The sequence below is a fragment of the Pelodiscus sinensis genome, chromosome 3 (assembly GCF_049634645.1).
Source record: "Pelodiscus sinensis isolate JC-2024 chromosome 3, ASM4963464v1, whole genome shotgun sequence".
Lineage (NCBI taxonomy): Eukaryota > Metazoa > Chordata > Testudines > Trionychidae > Pelodiscus > Pelodiscus sinensis.
This window is the reverse complement of record NC_134713.1, coordinates 111,482,338-111,499,149: the sequence shown is the minus strand read 5'-3', so window position 1 is coordinate 111,499,149 and position 16,812 is coordinate 111,482,338. Positions and strand designations below refer to the sequence as shown.

At 39.0% G+C, this 16,812-nt stretch overlaps 1 protein-coding gene across 17 annotated transcripts in view; it reads right to left on the bottom strand.

Annotated features, from left to right (window-relative positions):
• Positions 1 to 16,812, bottom strand: part of ARID1B (AT-rich interaction domain 1B) — a 449,448-nt gene that overhangs the window by 271,871 nt on the left and 160,765 nt on the right. The window lies entirely within an intron of this gene.

Here is a 16,812-nt window from a genome sequence, read left to right as displayed (position 1 = left end):
CCTGGCCATCGGCTCCCACTCCCCCCTTGCTGCCTCTGAAACAGAGGCAGCAAGGTGGGGGAGTGTGTGTAGTCGATAGGATTAACCAATAAGCCTAGGCTTATCTGTTAATCGTTTACTCAACTATACATTGACATCGCTAGTAAGATGAACAAGGTGTTTAGGATTAACAACTCCTTTATAGACCTAATTTCACAAAACCTATACTATGTGAGAGAGAAAAGTGAAACAGGAAAGGAATATAATTGTACTACTCTTTGTAATCTCTGCTCCATTACCTAAGTATGGGCATTTGGTGCTCAGAAAGGTTCCAGTCAAAATGCAACATGTGTGTAGGAAACTCCATGGCATTGACCATGGGTATTAAAATATTCATATCTTCTTTCAATGTCACTTGCATACAAACAGCCTTGCTTTGAAACATCAACATTAACCTCTTCTCTTGCAGGTGATGCCAACCAGCTACAGAATTAATACAATTTTCCAGACAAAACAACGATGGATGGAAGCATCTGTCAGACATTTTATTCTGCCCCTACAGTCTTCAAAGGACTATGAAACTAAACAGTAATTTGGAAGAGGGCTGAGCATTGTTAGGATTTTTGTTTTTTTTAAGGGCTATTTACAAATACTAAAGGACAGTTTAATCACCCCATTCTCTAGGTTTTTTTTTAATACAATGTAGCCATTCCCACTCCCCTCTAGCCTTCTATGTACATTAATCATATGGACTATTTACTAGAGAAATGATATGATAGCCTTAACCTCATGTGTTTTAAAATAAGACATTCTGTAAAAGGGAAGAGCTCATAATGCCTCCCTTGTGAGGCACTAAGGAGTATGAATAATAATCTGAGGACTCATATGGCTTTGTTATTACTGGGTTTTATACGATAAAGCTCCCAGATGATTAAAAAAATACTGTAGTCAGTCTGAAAGTGTTTTTGTTAAGAAGCATTATTCAGTTTTTGTTTTTAAATGCCTATAGTAATTGTGTTCATGGTGGAGTTTAAAATATGGAATTGTATTATACACTTCACCCTAGTGCTAATGGAAAGATGGAAGGAAAGACGGAAAAAAAGAACGAACTCCAGTTATCATCAGTCCCTCAGTGAACAATACAATTTTATAAGATGGGTGTCTTCTGGGAAATCATGTCTAAATTAGCCCTGCAAAACATGGGGGGGAAAGGTACCATGAGGAAATTCTGTTAAAAAATCAAACTGGAGCTTTGCTCTGGTCATGTCACAGCTAATCAGTACAGGCAAACAGTATCATAAATACATGTAAGTATGTATGTATGTATTTATTTGTCTCCTGCACCTGTCTTGATTTTTTCCCCAAACAGAACTACCGGTAAGTATCTACAGTGTGTTAAAATACATAATTCACAAAAGTTCAACAAGGAAGTCTTAGAAATATTGACTAATAGTAAGGCTGTAGACATTTACAAACTAACATCAGAGGATCTCAAGGCACCTTGCAAACATGGAACCATTTTTCCATCGCTTTGTAACACGTGAAGTCATTTACAGTTGTACAAAGTGTTTTATATCAAACTATGTACAAGCTTAACTGTCTGCGCAAGAGTGAAGAATCAGACCTGTAATTCATTTCAGCCTCAAAACAACCTTCCGAGACCGGAAAGTGATATCTCAAATTTAATGTCCTGGAAACTTAGATACCACTGTGATGGGTGCATTAGGAGTTTAAATGGACTGATTGCCCAGATGGAAGGACTGACAGGAAAGGTCAAATGACTTTCCCCAAATCACCTAGAAAGTCAAGTGCAAAGCTGTGAATAGTTACCATATTGACTTGAACATTAAATAATACTCTCTTCTTGCAACAGCCTGCTATTGCGAGTTGTTTTTTTTAATCTAGAGATGTAAGCCTCTCATTAAAGGTCATATATGATCATTTCCATTTTTGTTCAATTTGAAGCGACCATGCAAGGGATGAAAACAAACCCAGAATCTTAGAATAAGATCCACCTGATCATTTTAATTACACCACATTGTTCTTTTCAAAGGAATACTGTGAGCCTTTATGGGTTGATATGATCCCCTTTGAAATTAACAAATTAGGCCTAATAATTACAGAGCTGAAATTGTGCAGTATTATTGTTTTGGGGCAAAGGCAAGTTTAAGAATATTTAATTTTACATAGTATTTGCCTCTAAATTTGGAAAGCTATAACCAATCATGTTGATTGCCATTTTACACCTTTACTTATTAATATATATTTAATGCACTTAGGCTGATTCTTTGGACCATTGCTGTTGACACATCTGGAGAATTTCCTCTGTGTTGGCTGTTTGAAATGACTCTCTGTAAATGTCTTCTTTTAAATAATGATTTCCTTAAGAGAAAACAGTATTTTTTTAGGGAACAATCCTGAAATTACATAAAATTACATTGAAATTCTATGCTTTATTTTCATGTTTTCTTCTTCAAACAAGTATTTTTTCAGGAACTTAAGTCCTAAAGAATTTGTCTTTTTCCTCTTAAGGTTTCCAAAAAAAGGGGGCAAGCTGTCAAATTCCTGATGCACTACTGCAGGAAATGCACTGCGGGATTTTTTGTGATTGAAACAACCCAGAACAGCGAAGTTGGGGCTTTCAACTTCCTAAAGTAACATTCAATAGGTCTGAAGCAGATGTATATAAATCACTTCTCAAATTTTGTTCTGTTATTTTAAAATGATATTACAAGTTACAAAGCCTTAAAGTTACCTTTATCAACCAAACTGATACTGTGAAAAGATTACCTAAGAAGGGATTGGCTGACATCACAAGTTTCAGCATCAACCAATAGTACACTTTGGAAAAGCCCTGCTAGAAGAAAAAGTATGACAGAGAAATTGAGGTACAGAGAGTTTAAGTAATTATCATTAGGTAAATCACACAAAAAGTCAGCGACAAAGCTGAGAATAAATTAACAAGCCAATTTCCCTGCTCTAACAACTAAGCTACAATACCTTTCCACTTTACAAATTTTCGCTTATAACACAAACCAACATTTTCAAATATATAACATAAACACACCCAGAGAAAACAATGCAATGCTGAAGTTTTAATACAATTTTCAATCCATTTGTTTCTAAGCAAGCAAAGCTGCAAACTTTCTGAAAACATTCTACATAAATGCACCAAAACACTATTTCTGGCAAAAACAAAACCTGAAGCACAAGGTGTTTTACAGCTATTCAAATTTTTCAAGCACTTGCTACATGAAGTTTTCCCCTAGAATTCTTTCTTAAAGCCAGCATTGTCTAACAATGGGTGAAAGTGTCAGAGAAAAGGGGAGGGAACCTGGTTCCAATATATTGGATCAAAGAACATAAAACACAGGAGACAATAAAAAGAAAGCAAGCAAGAAAAAGTAGTATTAAAAAAAGGCATGATGAATGGCATACACATCCTTGTGATAATTCCTTCCCTGCTTTATTGCTCAGTAATGATCACACAATACTTTACTTCATTGATCACTGCTTGAAATCTAAGCTTCATTTCCTTCACATACCTTAAACACCTTTGACTAGAATTCACTTCATGTAACTTTTCAGCACTTTCTTTTTAGTATAAAAAGAAACTGAATATAAATACTGAATGAAGAAAAATCATTCTACATTATTGTTCTTTAACATCTATAGAGTTAGGAAATTTCTTTGAGGTTCAAAAGCTTCTGTAGTTAAGCAGGGCAGCACATCAAGGCCCTCCATATATTAAGTATATGCTATGGGCTAGTGATTTAAATCAGCTTTGCCCAGAAGCTGCAAGACCTCCAATTTCTGGACAGAAGAGACTGAACCTACAGTCAAACTACTTAACACTTCTTGACTTTCAGATATGTCAGGTCCCAAATGAACAAGTATCAAGCTTCCTTTGCCTTAATAAAACACTTAGTAGAAAGACATCATTTATGGACAGTCCTTATTTGCTTTTCCCTTCCCCCTTCTCTTTTGATGGACGGTTAATGGACTTTGTAGCATTTCCCTGAATAACCATATCTCCTTCCCAATATGGAACAAATAATGACCCCAAAAATAGAAAAATAGCCAATGAATCATCCAATCAAAGATAACTAAAACTAGTCTGTCAGCTGACTTAAAATAATTCACTCCAAAAGATAATGATGATCTCATGTTGAGGGAAGATGTGTTCATTAAGAATGCCTATATTCATTTGTTTACATTACATTTTAAAAGTTCCAGCTTATCCAACTAAACAATTAATGGAGTACCACTATTTAAGTAGATCAATATATTTATACACACACATTATATGCATGTGCATGCACACACATAGACAGACACTATACTTAGCTATGAAATTAAGAGGCAAATCTTCAATAGGGTTGCCAGGTGTCCAGTTTTCACACTTCTGTTAGGTAATAAAAAACAGAAAATACCGGACATGCAAAATGTCCGGTATTTTCTGTTTTTCTTGGACGGAAGGCTGGAGTAGACATTTTTCCCCTTCCGCATCTCGCAGGGGGAGCGGGGATTCAAAGGTGCAGCGACCTTTCCCTCTTTCCCCTCTCCCAACAAGTTTGGTCTCCGGCTGTGCTTGGGATTTTTTGTGAAAGTATCTGGCAACCCTAATCTTGGAGTCTGCAGTTTTTATTACTGACAAATGCTCATTGACTAATGGAGCTATGCTTGCATAAGGACTGGGTAAAAACAAATAAGGATTCTAAGATATGGCCCAATAGGAAAGATGGATAGATAAATGGGTGGAAGGAATACAGAAACAGGGAGAGAGGTGTAATTAGGGCATTGGAACGGAACTCAGGAGACCAAGACTGAGTTTCAGCTCTGAAAGAGACCCCCCCCCCCCCCGCATTATCATGGGATAAGGTTGCTACCTGTCCTGGTTTTGATTTCTATGTATGGGTGCCATTTAGGGGAAGTCCAGTTGAAAAGGGGACCTGGAAGTGTTGAGTTGGATATACTGACCTGACACCAAAAGTCTGGGGTGAGGGCTGGTAGGCATCAGCTCATTAACCTGTGCCAGTCCCTGCTGAGCTGGGGCTGCCTTTTACCTGCAGACAGGGTCCTTGTCAGGTTGAATCACCTCCCCTTCCAACCCTGGAGTAGAGGGAGCCCAACTTGGGGAGCTGGGGTGAGGAGGAGAAAAAGGAGGTGGAAATGATCCAGCATGTAATGGGCTTGGGGACATGAGGGAGGAGGGGCAGGAAGAACAGGGGTGAGGCTTCATGGATCTGGTCACCACCAGTAATTAGAAAGATGGCAACCCTAACATAGGCAAATCATTTAATCTCTGTGCCACACTTGGCTTATCCATCAGCAATATTAATAATAATACTTTCTACCTCACTGGTTATTGTGAGGATACATTCATTAATATTTGTGAACTGCTCAGCCACCTCCATGATGGGTCATATAAACATACAAGCTGCACTATGAATGGCTTATACTTTATTTATTTATAATATTTGGATATCAGCAACAATAAAAATCTAATTTCTACAATAAACAATAGTCTAGTTCCTCAGAACAGCAAGCTACATCCTTTTCTATAGTAAACACTCTACAAAAGTAAACTGAAAACCATCTAAACAAATCTGACATTTAGTGCAAAAATATCTCACGATATATTATGTACTTACAGCACATGGCTACTCTCTGTAAAATATGAAGCTGAAACAGCCAGTAATTTAAAAACCTACATAAGATACTGTATACTTCAGTATAAATGTTTTTGTCTGAGGTATATAAGGAACATTTCATGTGCAGCGCATGTGTAAATACATACATACCTGCATAAATCAAATATAATTGAAAAATTAAAAAAAATTAACCAAAGACAACAAAATAACTAGAGGGCAACATGCATGAGCAAACACTAGAGATCACAAATTACTAGACTTCCTTATACTTTATTGTTATGAAAATTTATAGGTAAAGAATAAAAGAGACCTATTAAAATATTCTTCAGTTGTTCTGCAGATCACTTAAAGCCTCAAATTAAACAACAGGAAATAAGTAACTATGGCATCTGATTAAAAAAAGTCAATTGTGCTAAATGACAAAAGAATAGCATGGGTCAGAAAAAAATGACTCATGTTTACTGGAAAGCAAGCCAATAGCCACTGTACCATTGGGAGTTTATAGTCCCTGAGCTGATGTAAACAAATGATGTTGTTATCCCTTCTCTGCACATGTGACATCTCCTGAACTTGCTATAGGTAAAAGGAAAAGAGGTAGCAAAAAGCATGGAAAAGACAGACTGACATTCTCAGAGGTATACCACAGTTAAGTGGCTTGTTTATGATTTAAAGAGGGAGTAGAAAACTTGTTTCAATTTTTGGACATTATTGTTCCATATAGACCAGAATACCTGGGGATTCCCCATGGGTCTGGAGACAATGTCAGTAAAGAGTAGCCTCAAGGGAAATTAAATATAATATTCAGGCCATTTATTCAACATGCATACAGGTTTTATCAAATATAAAGATATATATATTTCAAGTATCCATACTTCAAAACAGGTTTATTCCTTACTGAAGTGATAAAATAAGTTGCAAATTTCCCCACCTCTGAGATTCACTGTCTTCAAAGCAGCCAGAAAAGCTATGTTGCTCAGTGCATACAGACACACAAATGCACCATGCAAGGTGGAAAGAGGGAAACTTTACTAGCAGGACAGGGAAGGCAAGCAGCAAGTCTAGTCAGAATGATGCTTGTTAATTATTTAAAAAAACATGTCCTACCCCCACATATTTTAAATGAATGCTTATTTTTTATGCTGAACTATAGGTTGCACAGTTGGCTACCAAAGCAAGGACAAAAGGGGAAACAAAGGTGGCTTTATATCACCTTTGAGCTTCTTTTGTTCTCAAGCCCAAGGTGCAGCATTGGTCCTTAGTACAAGTTAAAACTTCTGAGCAGATCTAACTTTGATTCTTCTGCCAGCAGTCCATAAGGGCTGTCCTGGCAATCAACAGCAGCAGAGCACAGCAAGGGCTCTAGCAATGGCACAATCACCGGGGCTGCCAGAAGTGTGTGTTGGGGCAATTAAACCACTTCTTTGCCAACAAGGAATTTACCATAAGCCAGAAGAATTCCTCAGTGGCTGCATACATGGATTTTACAGCCCCTTTGTACTGCTCTCTCAGCACAAAGGGGCTGTATCACAATGAATAGGGTTGTATCGCAATGAATTATTCAGCCCATTGTCTTTTCACGGTATTTTCACCATCCAAGAACAGAAACAGTCTGAGAAAGCCAGAGCTTCTGAATCCATGTAGAGTCCCACATATCTTCAAGATAACTGCAATGGGAGTCCACAGGGGGTGCAGAATTCTTCTCAGACAGTTTGGGTTGAAAGTTAATTTTTGTACCTATGAACCTTCTGGAGCATGTACTGATCCTTAAGCCAGAGCCAGAGACTATGGGTATGTCTACACAGAGAAGTTATTTCGAAATAACTTTACTAGCGTCTACACAGCCAAACCACTATTTTGAAATTAATTCGAAATAGCAGAGCGCTTATTTCGAATTTGGTAAACCTCATTCTACGAGGAATAACACCAAATTCAAAACAGCTATTTTGAAATAATTGCTGTGTAGATACTTGTATTGAAATAGGGGTCCTCCAGTCTTCCCAGGGTGCCCTGGTGGCCACTCCAGCCTCAACCAAGAACACTCCTCTCCCTTCCCGCTCCCCGGAGCCCTTAAAGGGGTTGACTCTGGTCACACTGCCTGTGCCAGCTCCAAGCCTGCCAGCCCAGGGCCAGCAGTCACTGCCCCTGCCCCTGACCCAGTGCCCCAAAACATAAGCCAGCAATCCACTGGCAGCCAGCCCTCCACTGCTCCCCAGGAACAGTCTGGTCCAGAGTGGAGATCATGGACCTTATTCAGTTTTGGGGGAGATGCCCCCAACGTCCATGATCTCTGCACTAGATGGAGGAACGTGGCCATCTATGGCAGGATAGCTGTCAGGCTGGCCACCAAAGGCCACATGCGAACCCAGGAGCAGGTTTGCATGAAAATTAAGTTGGTCCGGCGAGACCCCCCAACCTTGAGCTTCCCCTTTCCCTTCTTCCCCTTGCTTCCTCCTCCCTCCTCCCAGGTTTCCCCCTCCTCTCTTGCCCTCTCCCACCTCCTTTCTCCAATCTCACAATAGTTTCATTCTCCCCTTCTCCCCCACAGGCCCAGTTTTGTTAAATAAAGAGAGTTTGTGTTTATGAAAATACATGTATTTTATTTGACATCAGGAAGGGGGGTTAGGGAGGGGTAAGTGGAAGGACATGAGGGAGGAATGAGGCACAAGCCCTCGTGGGTCAGACCAGGGAGGCTCTTAGTGCTCCTCAGGGTGGAAGCTCTCCCACAGGGCCTCCTGGATACTGACAGCCCCCCGGTGGACCTCCCGTATGGCAGCCTGCAGAAAGTGCAGCCAGGCTAGCAGTAACACGTCCATGAGAAGCACCAGAGTGCCCAAGGGAAGCTCTGGCTCCATGTTGCAGAGTGCTGTGGTGTCCTGAGTGAGGGCAACCAGAGCACGCAGAGACAAAATGCTTTGCTGTCCCTCATCGAGGTAGACAAGCAAGCAGGGAAAGCTGAGAACCGGATGTCCAGGGGAGGTCCCTTTAAGCACAGGCCACACAAAGTAACTCCTGACCTGATGCCCTGCCGGACTTGGGTCCAGCCGGCCTTAAATGTGATTCACTGTTTCACGAGGCATAAGGGATCTGTCAGCAAAGGCTTCCCCAGCTGACAGATCTGCGTCTAGACTGCTGCGCTGTGCCGGATCAGCTGATCGTCTGCACAGTGCAGTGGCCATGTTTATTTTAATGAAGCGGGGATTATTAAATCACCGCTTCTTTGCCTATGCCGGATAAACTAGTTTACATGGCTCCGTCGACGGAGCCATGTAGTCTAGACATACCCTTTGTCACAATATTAAGAAGCACTTCCCTAGAAGGGGCAAAAGTCACTAAGTAGCCCTGTTATCATAATTTTGCTTTTTAAATTAAGCTTAAATATTTTAATATTAGTTGTGCAAGTTGAGTTTAGTTTCTGCAAAATTAAATTTTGATGTTTAAAAATTTTGTGACACGTCACTAAAACAGCTGGGATTTTACAATGCCCTACCCACAAGTAGTATTAGCAATAGTTTCTTGCCCTTCCATGCACAGAAACAGGGAGGAGAAGTTAGGGGGACTGCATTGAATTTAAAGCTCCTGAAAACTAATGTTTATCACACAGGGAACAAAATAAGCATGCAGTTTTATATTCAATGAAAAAATAACTGTTATGAAATATTCATCTGAAAAGTAATTAAGCCCTGCAATTGAAAAGCTAACCTTTCACAACACAAAATAATCATGCAGCTTAGAGATTAACACATTCTGTGTCCTCTGGTGTTCATTACAATTTATTTAACATCTCATCCACGCTGATATTTGTATTGCTTATGTATTTTCCTTTCTCTTAAAGCTTAAAGGATAAATAATCAAGACTGGTTCTTCCCAGAACCATCTCCTAAACTGATGGCCAGATTCCACCACTGTTATTGTCACTGAATAGTAGCCTTCTCCATTAATAGCCCAAATGAGAGAATAATGGAGGCAGAATTGGGCCTCAAGTAATTAAAGCATTATTTTAAATGGGCTTATCTGAACAAAAGAATGCCTGGTTATTGCTGGTTTTACAGTGTAAGGCAGCGTTACTTTAGTTATTCAAAACAATTTATTTGACAGCACAACACAAACGATGACATCTATCTTTAAAGGTTGAAGATAAGCGACCTTCTCATGCAGAACTGATATTCTATCCCCCAAACTATGAGTGATGAACCCATCAAGCAGAGAGATTTTTCACAGTTCCACTCATCTTAGCTAATCAATATCTCCAAGAATATTTACTTTTACATATACTTAAACACAAAAATACACTTTGTAAATTACAGAATTATAAATACGCATTATATACCTATAAATCCCAAAGTCTTTGGAATAATCTGCTTTAAATTTTCCTTACACCGAATCTCATAATTAGCCTCTCTGTAGTCCAGGCACATACAGAGATCAGGGATTATTCATTAGAGGAAGGAATTAGCAGGATTTTAGGCTTCAATGGCCTGAACAGACTATTAGCTTGCATTTGGCTTTTAGGCGGGTAAGCAGAGAGGTCTCTAAAGTGTCACCAACAGATAACAATAAATTCTCAAAATGAGACTTAACACCTGCTTTTCTAATCTTGAAGGGAAGAGAAAAAAGCTGATTCAGCGGATGTACTGCATCCATTTAAGTCACACACACTCCTGATGTCATACAGGCCCTTGATAACTCATAGTGCTGGAAGTCAAAGGTCACAAGATGAGTTAATAAGACATGCAGCTGAGACCATGGCAACACAAGACTTGGGAATCAAACAATATTGCACACATTCACAAGGCAGCGTGCAGAATCTCAGTGACTATTTCCCTCTGATAGAGGAGTTTTTGAAAATTAAACAAAAGAGAGGTGTGGAGCGTTGGCCAAGGGCTATCAGTGAGACAGACTCCTTTGCAATTTCTGCATTTAGAAGATGATACATAAAATTAGTAATAAAAACACAAAGCACTTGTATACCCATAAATGGATTTTATTTATTGTGAGTGCCAGCAGTTCTTCCCAATACCTTCTACCTCATAATTACACCCAACCAGGACTTTCCTTTTAATCAGATCATTTAGTACCTCAAGCACAAGAAAAATGTCAGTGGAAACATGAAAACAGTCCAAAGAAGATAATTTTATTTCTTTTGTTTTAATTAAAACTGCTTTACAGAACTGCACTCGAAGATGAAGGAATAGGTAACGGCTTGTACCTTGAAACCAGTGTAATAATGACTTTGTTCCTATCATTTACATACTAGAAAACCAAGGTAGTATGGTGTAGCTGAACCTCTTAAACAATTACACTTCTTTGCCTTTTCAAGGTACACAGAAATAAAATAGCCATGTTAAATTCAAGTTTTTTTAAATGGAAGAACTACCAGGTAAGTAGCATGATCACAATCAATGCAATGTCTCACCTTCTAGTACATTTCATTTTCACCTGGAGGAGCAGAGTAGTTAGGCAGTTTACAAAGCACAGATGAAAACACTGGTCCTGATTCAACATCATGCCATTCCTGCAACTTTATACAGGCATAATTCCCGTGATTTCAAAGCAGTTACACAAAGGTGGAATAAAACTGATGCAGTAGAATCAGACCTACTAGAATGATTAAAGTAAAATGCAACTTCAAAGGAACTCTTCCATACCCCAAAATACATGCCAATAAAAGTAATAAGCTGCAACATTAAACAGTTCTAACACAGCAGAGAAAGAAGACTTAGCTTCTTCATATCAATGAAGCAATGCAGTTTACCCCAACTGAGGCAATGACCCTATATATTTAAGGGAAAAAATATTAATGCCAGAGTGTATGTCAGTTCTGATAGAAGAATGAGGACATTATTAATAATACTGCAGACCTTGTGATTTGAGATACTCAATAAAGCATTTTCAGGTTAACTAAAAAGTAAGTAGGTGAAACCATCCAAAAGGATAGTTTTATGTTACCAAAAAAATCAGGATTAAATCTTATAAGGTCAAATAGCTGGAGTTGGAAGAGAAAAAAGATAAGAAAATTGTTTTGGCTATTGATCTAATTGAATGTCTTTGTACTATTTAAAATAAACAATAAAAACAACATATACACAGAGGTTATATAGATACATTGAATAATTAAAAATATAATTCAAGGAAACACAATGAGAAAGAAAGATCTTAATTTGAGCAACTTTTCTGTAAATGACAGTGAGGGGCAATTCAAATATAGGGAAATAGGAAGTGTTGATAATTTTTGGTTTTTTTATTCACTTAAAATATGATAGTGAGATCTTTTCTATTCTAACTTTAAAAAAAAAGCAAGGGTAAAAGATAAGCTGGAAATCGTTTTCATTGCAAGACTTAAGTCAAGATTTTCAGAAACGGGTGTGACTGAAGTGAGGCTCCTACATCTTCATTTGGTTCTTTAAATAAATGGACTGATTTTCAAAAGTGCTGAGTATGTAACAGTTCCTACTGTCTTCAAAAGGGTTCCACTGCAGAACTCACAAGAAGTATTCTGAGAGAGTCAGGGCATTGTTGCTTCTGATATCTCCAAAGAAATGTATTATTTAACAGTGATCATTTAAAACTCTTCATCCATATGAAGTATAGAACCATAGTTTTCACATTTAATACAATTAAAATGAGACACCACCACCCAGTAAATCCAAAACTGATAATAAACTATGCAGCTTTTTATCAGACGCCCCACCCAACTTCCAGAAGTTTCTCAACTCTAGTAAATCAAACTGTATTTACTTCATCCACTTCTCCAACTACAACATTCAATGATAATTCATTACCCCCACAAGCCATATTTCACTTTCCAATCACAAATTATTCCTCCAATTCCCCTTCTGGCTTCTGAACAGTTCTGTAATTTTCTTATGGTTTTTTCTAGTAGTCATAACAAGAACTTTGATGTTCTCATTGTTTCCCTTTTAACTTTTCAAAATATCTTGCTCCTCTTTGTTGACATCATACTCCTATTGGAATTCTGCAACTGTTGCATTTGGAGCCATAGTACCATTGCAGAATTCCAACAAGAGTAAAAGCAAGCCACATGATTGTGACTGATTTTCCCTTGACGAATGGTAGGAACTGAAGACAAGCATTCAAGTTTCAACAAGTTGACAGATGAGTTTCCTAAGGTGACCATCTGCCCTGAGTTATGCGTCTGCTGAGGTGTGCTCCTCAACCCAAAAGAGATGTTTTCCTTGTCATAGCCACTGTTGGAGCTGCGTATACAAAAACTACACCTGCACTGCATTGATCTTTCAAAATATTCGGGGAATAATAACTTCTTATTCCAACCTGTCTCTTGTTGAGGAATACATATTCCTGAACCAATCTTGAAAGCATCAGAGGCCCAATCTTGCATACTCAGTCAGGGCTGGCCCACAACATTTTGGCACCTGAGGTGGGGAGCTCAAATGACACCCCCATGCCACCTTTTCTCCTGCCTGCCTGTTATGTCTCTTGTGCCCTCCTTCCTCCAGCACAGCACTCCACTATCTCTGCATCTAGAACAGCAGAGAGAATACATATGCACCAGCAGCAGACACAATTTTCTACACTCTGGGTCCTAGTGCTGGCCCCCCTCCCCCAGGTCTGGCACCTGAGGTGGCTGCCTCAGTGCAACTCATGGCAAAGCCAGCCCTGTACTGAGTCACAAACATGCAAGCTACCATATGAATCAGGAGATATGAAAAGTTCCTTATTGTAGTACAGGGACTTCCTTGAATTGCCCTGACCAGACTCAATGAAGTTATCAGTCTGTCTGTAGGAAGGAAGACCCTGATTGCCAAATATGCCCCTATGAATTATATTCTCTCTACAGAGATTTCATTATGTTTAGCTGGAGACCCCACTCCTGGAAGAGAGAAAGCAAGAGAGCAGTTCAGGTGGAAGTTAGTACTGCTTCAGGAGATCAACTCCTGAATAATCAGTTGTCAAGACATGCCGAAAGTAAGCAGCCACTACCACTGAAACCTTTGAAAACACTCTTGGGGCTAAAAGGAATATTGAAAATGGTCCTGGGCCCATGGTGAAGCACAGGTATCTCTTCATTATAGGACTATACAAAAATATATGTCTTGTAGGTTTAGGGCTGAAAACTCATCTCCCACCTCTAGAGTAAGAATTACCTATCAGAATAAATATCAAGAACTTTTTGAGACTTCACATATTTGTTCAGTTGGGTTAGGTCTAAGATTGATCTCTATCCTCCATCCTTCTTTGCCATGCAAATGCAACTCTTTCCCCATGAGGGGATGGGACTCATTGCTCCTAAACAAAGGCGAGAGAGTACTTTATGACTCACCTATAAGATTTACCTGGTGTTGCTTGGCCCTGTAATTCAAATAAGTTTTGGTTTTCTTCATTTAAATCTGGGATGGGGATGAGTATGTAGACTGGCCTGGAGAGAGAGGACAACTCCAGCTCTCTCTCAAGGCAGTAGCTTGGAGCCAGGCGAGAAGCACCTACCCATGGCTGCTGCAGCTCCAGCAGGCACAGCAGGGGAGGGAGGGATATCTCCAAGATGGGGGCAGACTCACAAACTCTCTGAAATACATAGTAGATAGCCACCCCTTTCTCTACTCCTTCCCCATGTGGCTTAATGGGAGTTATAGCAGTCCTGACCCCCCACTCTGCCCCCCGTGGTCATTCTGCAGTATAACTTCCTCCTGCCAGACTCTCCCTCCCCACTTTCTATTGTATGAGAAAATCAAATTCCATGCTGCATACCAAATTTGGTGGTTCTAGATCGTACTGTTTAGGAGGAGTTCTTGAATAAATGGATTCACGGACAGACAGACAGACAAATAGATGCACACTTCTAAAATATATAATAAGATTAGTCTCGTGAAAGGGGTCCCTGAAAAGGAATTGGGAAGTGGGGTGGGGATGGTGTAGCCCCATGTTATGATCTTCATGACACACCTGTCTGTGGTAATACACCACCAGGCTATTGAAATTGAGAAAGGCAGTCTCCTGAATTCAGGAGGTGGGAAAAAGGTTGCTGCTTGCAAACTAGAGATGAGGGAGGAGTCAAGTTCTTGATCAACACAATAAAATCACCGGTTAAATGATGACTGGGTACTAGTCAAAAAAGGCTGGCAAACTCTTTTCCTGTGGAATCTGTCTTTTTTAAAATGCATTTGATGGTTCTGTGAAAACCAGACAACTGAGCTGGTTGCAATCTCTGGGCATTGAGAGGCCTACTAAATTTTCTCTTGTTTGTTGGTGTGTACATATCAAGAGACCTTAACATGGCCCTGGAGTCCTTCAATGTGTGCAGCAACTTCTCCATATTTCCTGAAAAGAGCATCTGGCCATCAAACCCAGGTTCTCAGTTGTATTCTGAGCCCCTCTTGGGAATCTCAGCTGGAAGCAAGATGTCCTGCACATGACAACTGCTGTAGAGATGTATATAACAAAATCATCCGTGACATAAAAGACACTTGAGATAAGTTCTTGCTAATGAATATCCTTCCTCAATGATAACCTGGAATTGTTCTCTATGCTCCTATGGAAGACGTTCAATAAAGGATGCAAACTTCTTGTAATTTGAATAGTCAGACTTGGCCATGATTGCCAATATAACTGAATAAACAAAGGGCAGACCTCAAACAACTCTTTTTAGTTTTAAGTTTCAGGTGAGAAAATGTAAAGGGTTCTTAATGAAGTATGGATTTATAAATTCATATTCCATTAGTATCAACTACACAAATGCTCCGTAAATTAAAACTGAGTTTTGTGAGGCATGCCTAAAGTAATATCCATACTGTAACAGTGTAACAGTCACTTAAGCCCAGCGTCTGTTTAGGTAAGTTAACTGAATGATAACCTGGAAGTTACTCTTAATGATTAGCTTAATTAAAAATTAATATGCACTAGACTCCATAGAAAGCTTTCTATCACCAAGCTATATTCGAAAGGAAGAGAAGTTGGTAGGGTAAATTCCTACACCTTATCAAATACTACTTCATTTTACTGCAACACTACTATGGCAATTAATACTTAAAAGAAAAATAAATCACATACTGAATTATTTGTTAAAATAAGCACCAAATAACCTGGTAATAATGGATCACAATAATCAGGACTTTCAGAAACCTCATGTGTCTTGGAAGTCATTTCAGTTTTGCTTTGTTGTTCAAAAATCGTGGCAAATTTTCATATATCTATCTACAAATTTAGCTTGCAAAAATAAGGAGTTTATTTTAGGAGCAGTCATTCCATAAACAAAGAACAAGGGAACACAGTGACATTCAGGAATGGACATCTGTCACCCAAACAAATATCATATCACACATTCACAGCCCAGTCCTCCAAGTGGAAAAGAGAAATCAAAACAAGTAAAATCAAAAGTGCACTACACATATTTTTAAACTTTTAGTTACTGATAATGTCCAGATGCCATGACAGAACTACAGCATCACATGCTGAGGAAAAGCCAAGAAACAGTGACAAAGGATATAAAAAATGTCACCTGAAATTGGAAAATCAAGTCCTGGATAGTTCCATTGCTTTATCGTACTATGGGGGAGGGAATGAAGAGAGGAAAGGAGGGAAGAAAGTCACATTCAATGTCATCTTGACAGTGAACTCTTATTCACAAACTCTTATTTTTCTTTCTTGAATAGGAGAGAACCAAGTGCTCTTCATAACCACATAAATGACCTAGCTCTCTTTAAGTGCTCTCTCTTAAATCAACAAAGAGCTATCACAAGCAGTAAGTATTACTCACAACTGTCCTTTCGTCTTGCTGTAAGTCCTTACCATAGTTCAACCTCACAAGAAACAAAATCCTTTAAAGGCCAAAGGCCTTAAGAAAAACATTATTCAAATTATCATCCTGCTTGCAGCAATTCTCTCGCAGTTGTGTACAATTAGACTAAACAACAACAAAAACAACAAAAGCAATGATGAGAGAAAAAGCTGGAGTGAGGTGAAAGTTAACGTTTATTTTGCTATAGGGAAGAAATCAATAACTTTAAATTGGCACTTTACAAGGACAGAAGGAAACAGTTATCCATCCTTTCTATGGACTGCTTACTTATGTTGCACTTTCAAAAGACCCTCATAAAATACTGATTGGACTACTAAGGTTTTTACTGAGCAAGTCCTTACTGTGAGAAACTGCACCAACATGTACCATGAAATCTGTAAGCCCACTCTCCTCACCCCCAGCAGACAC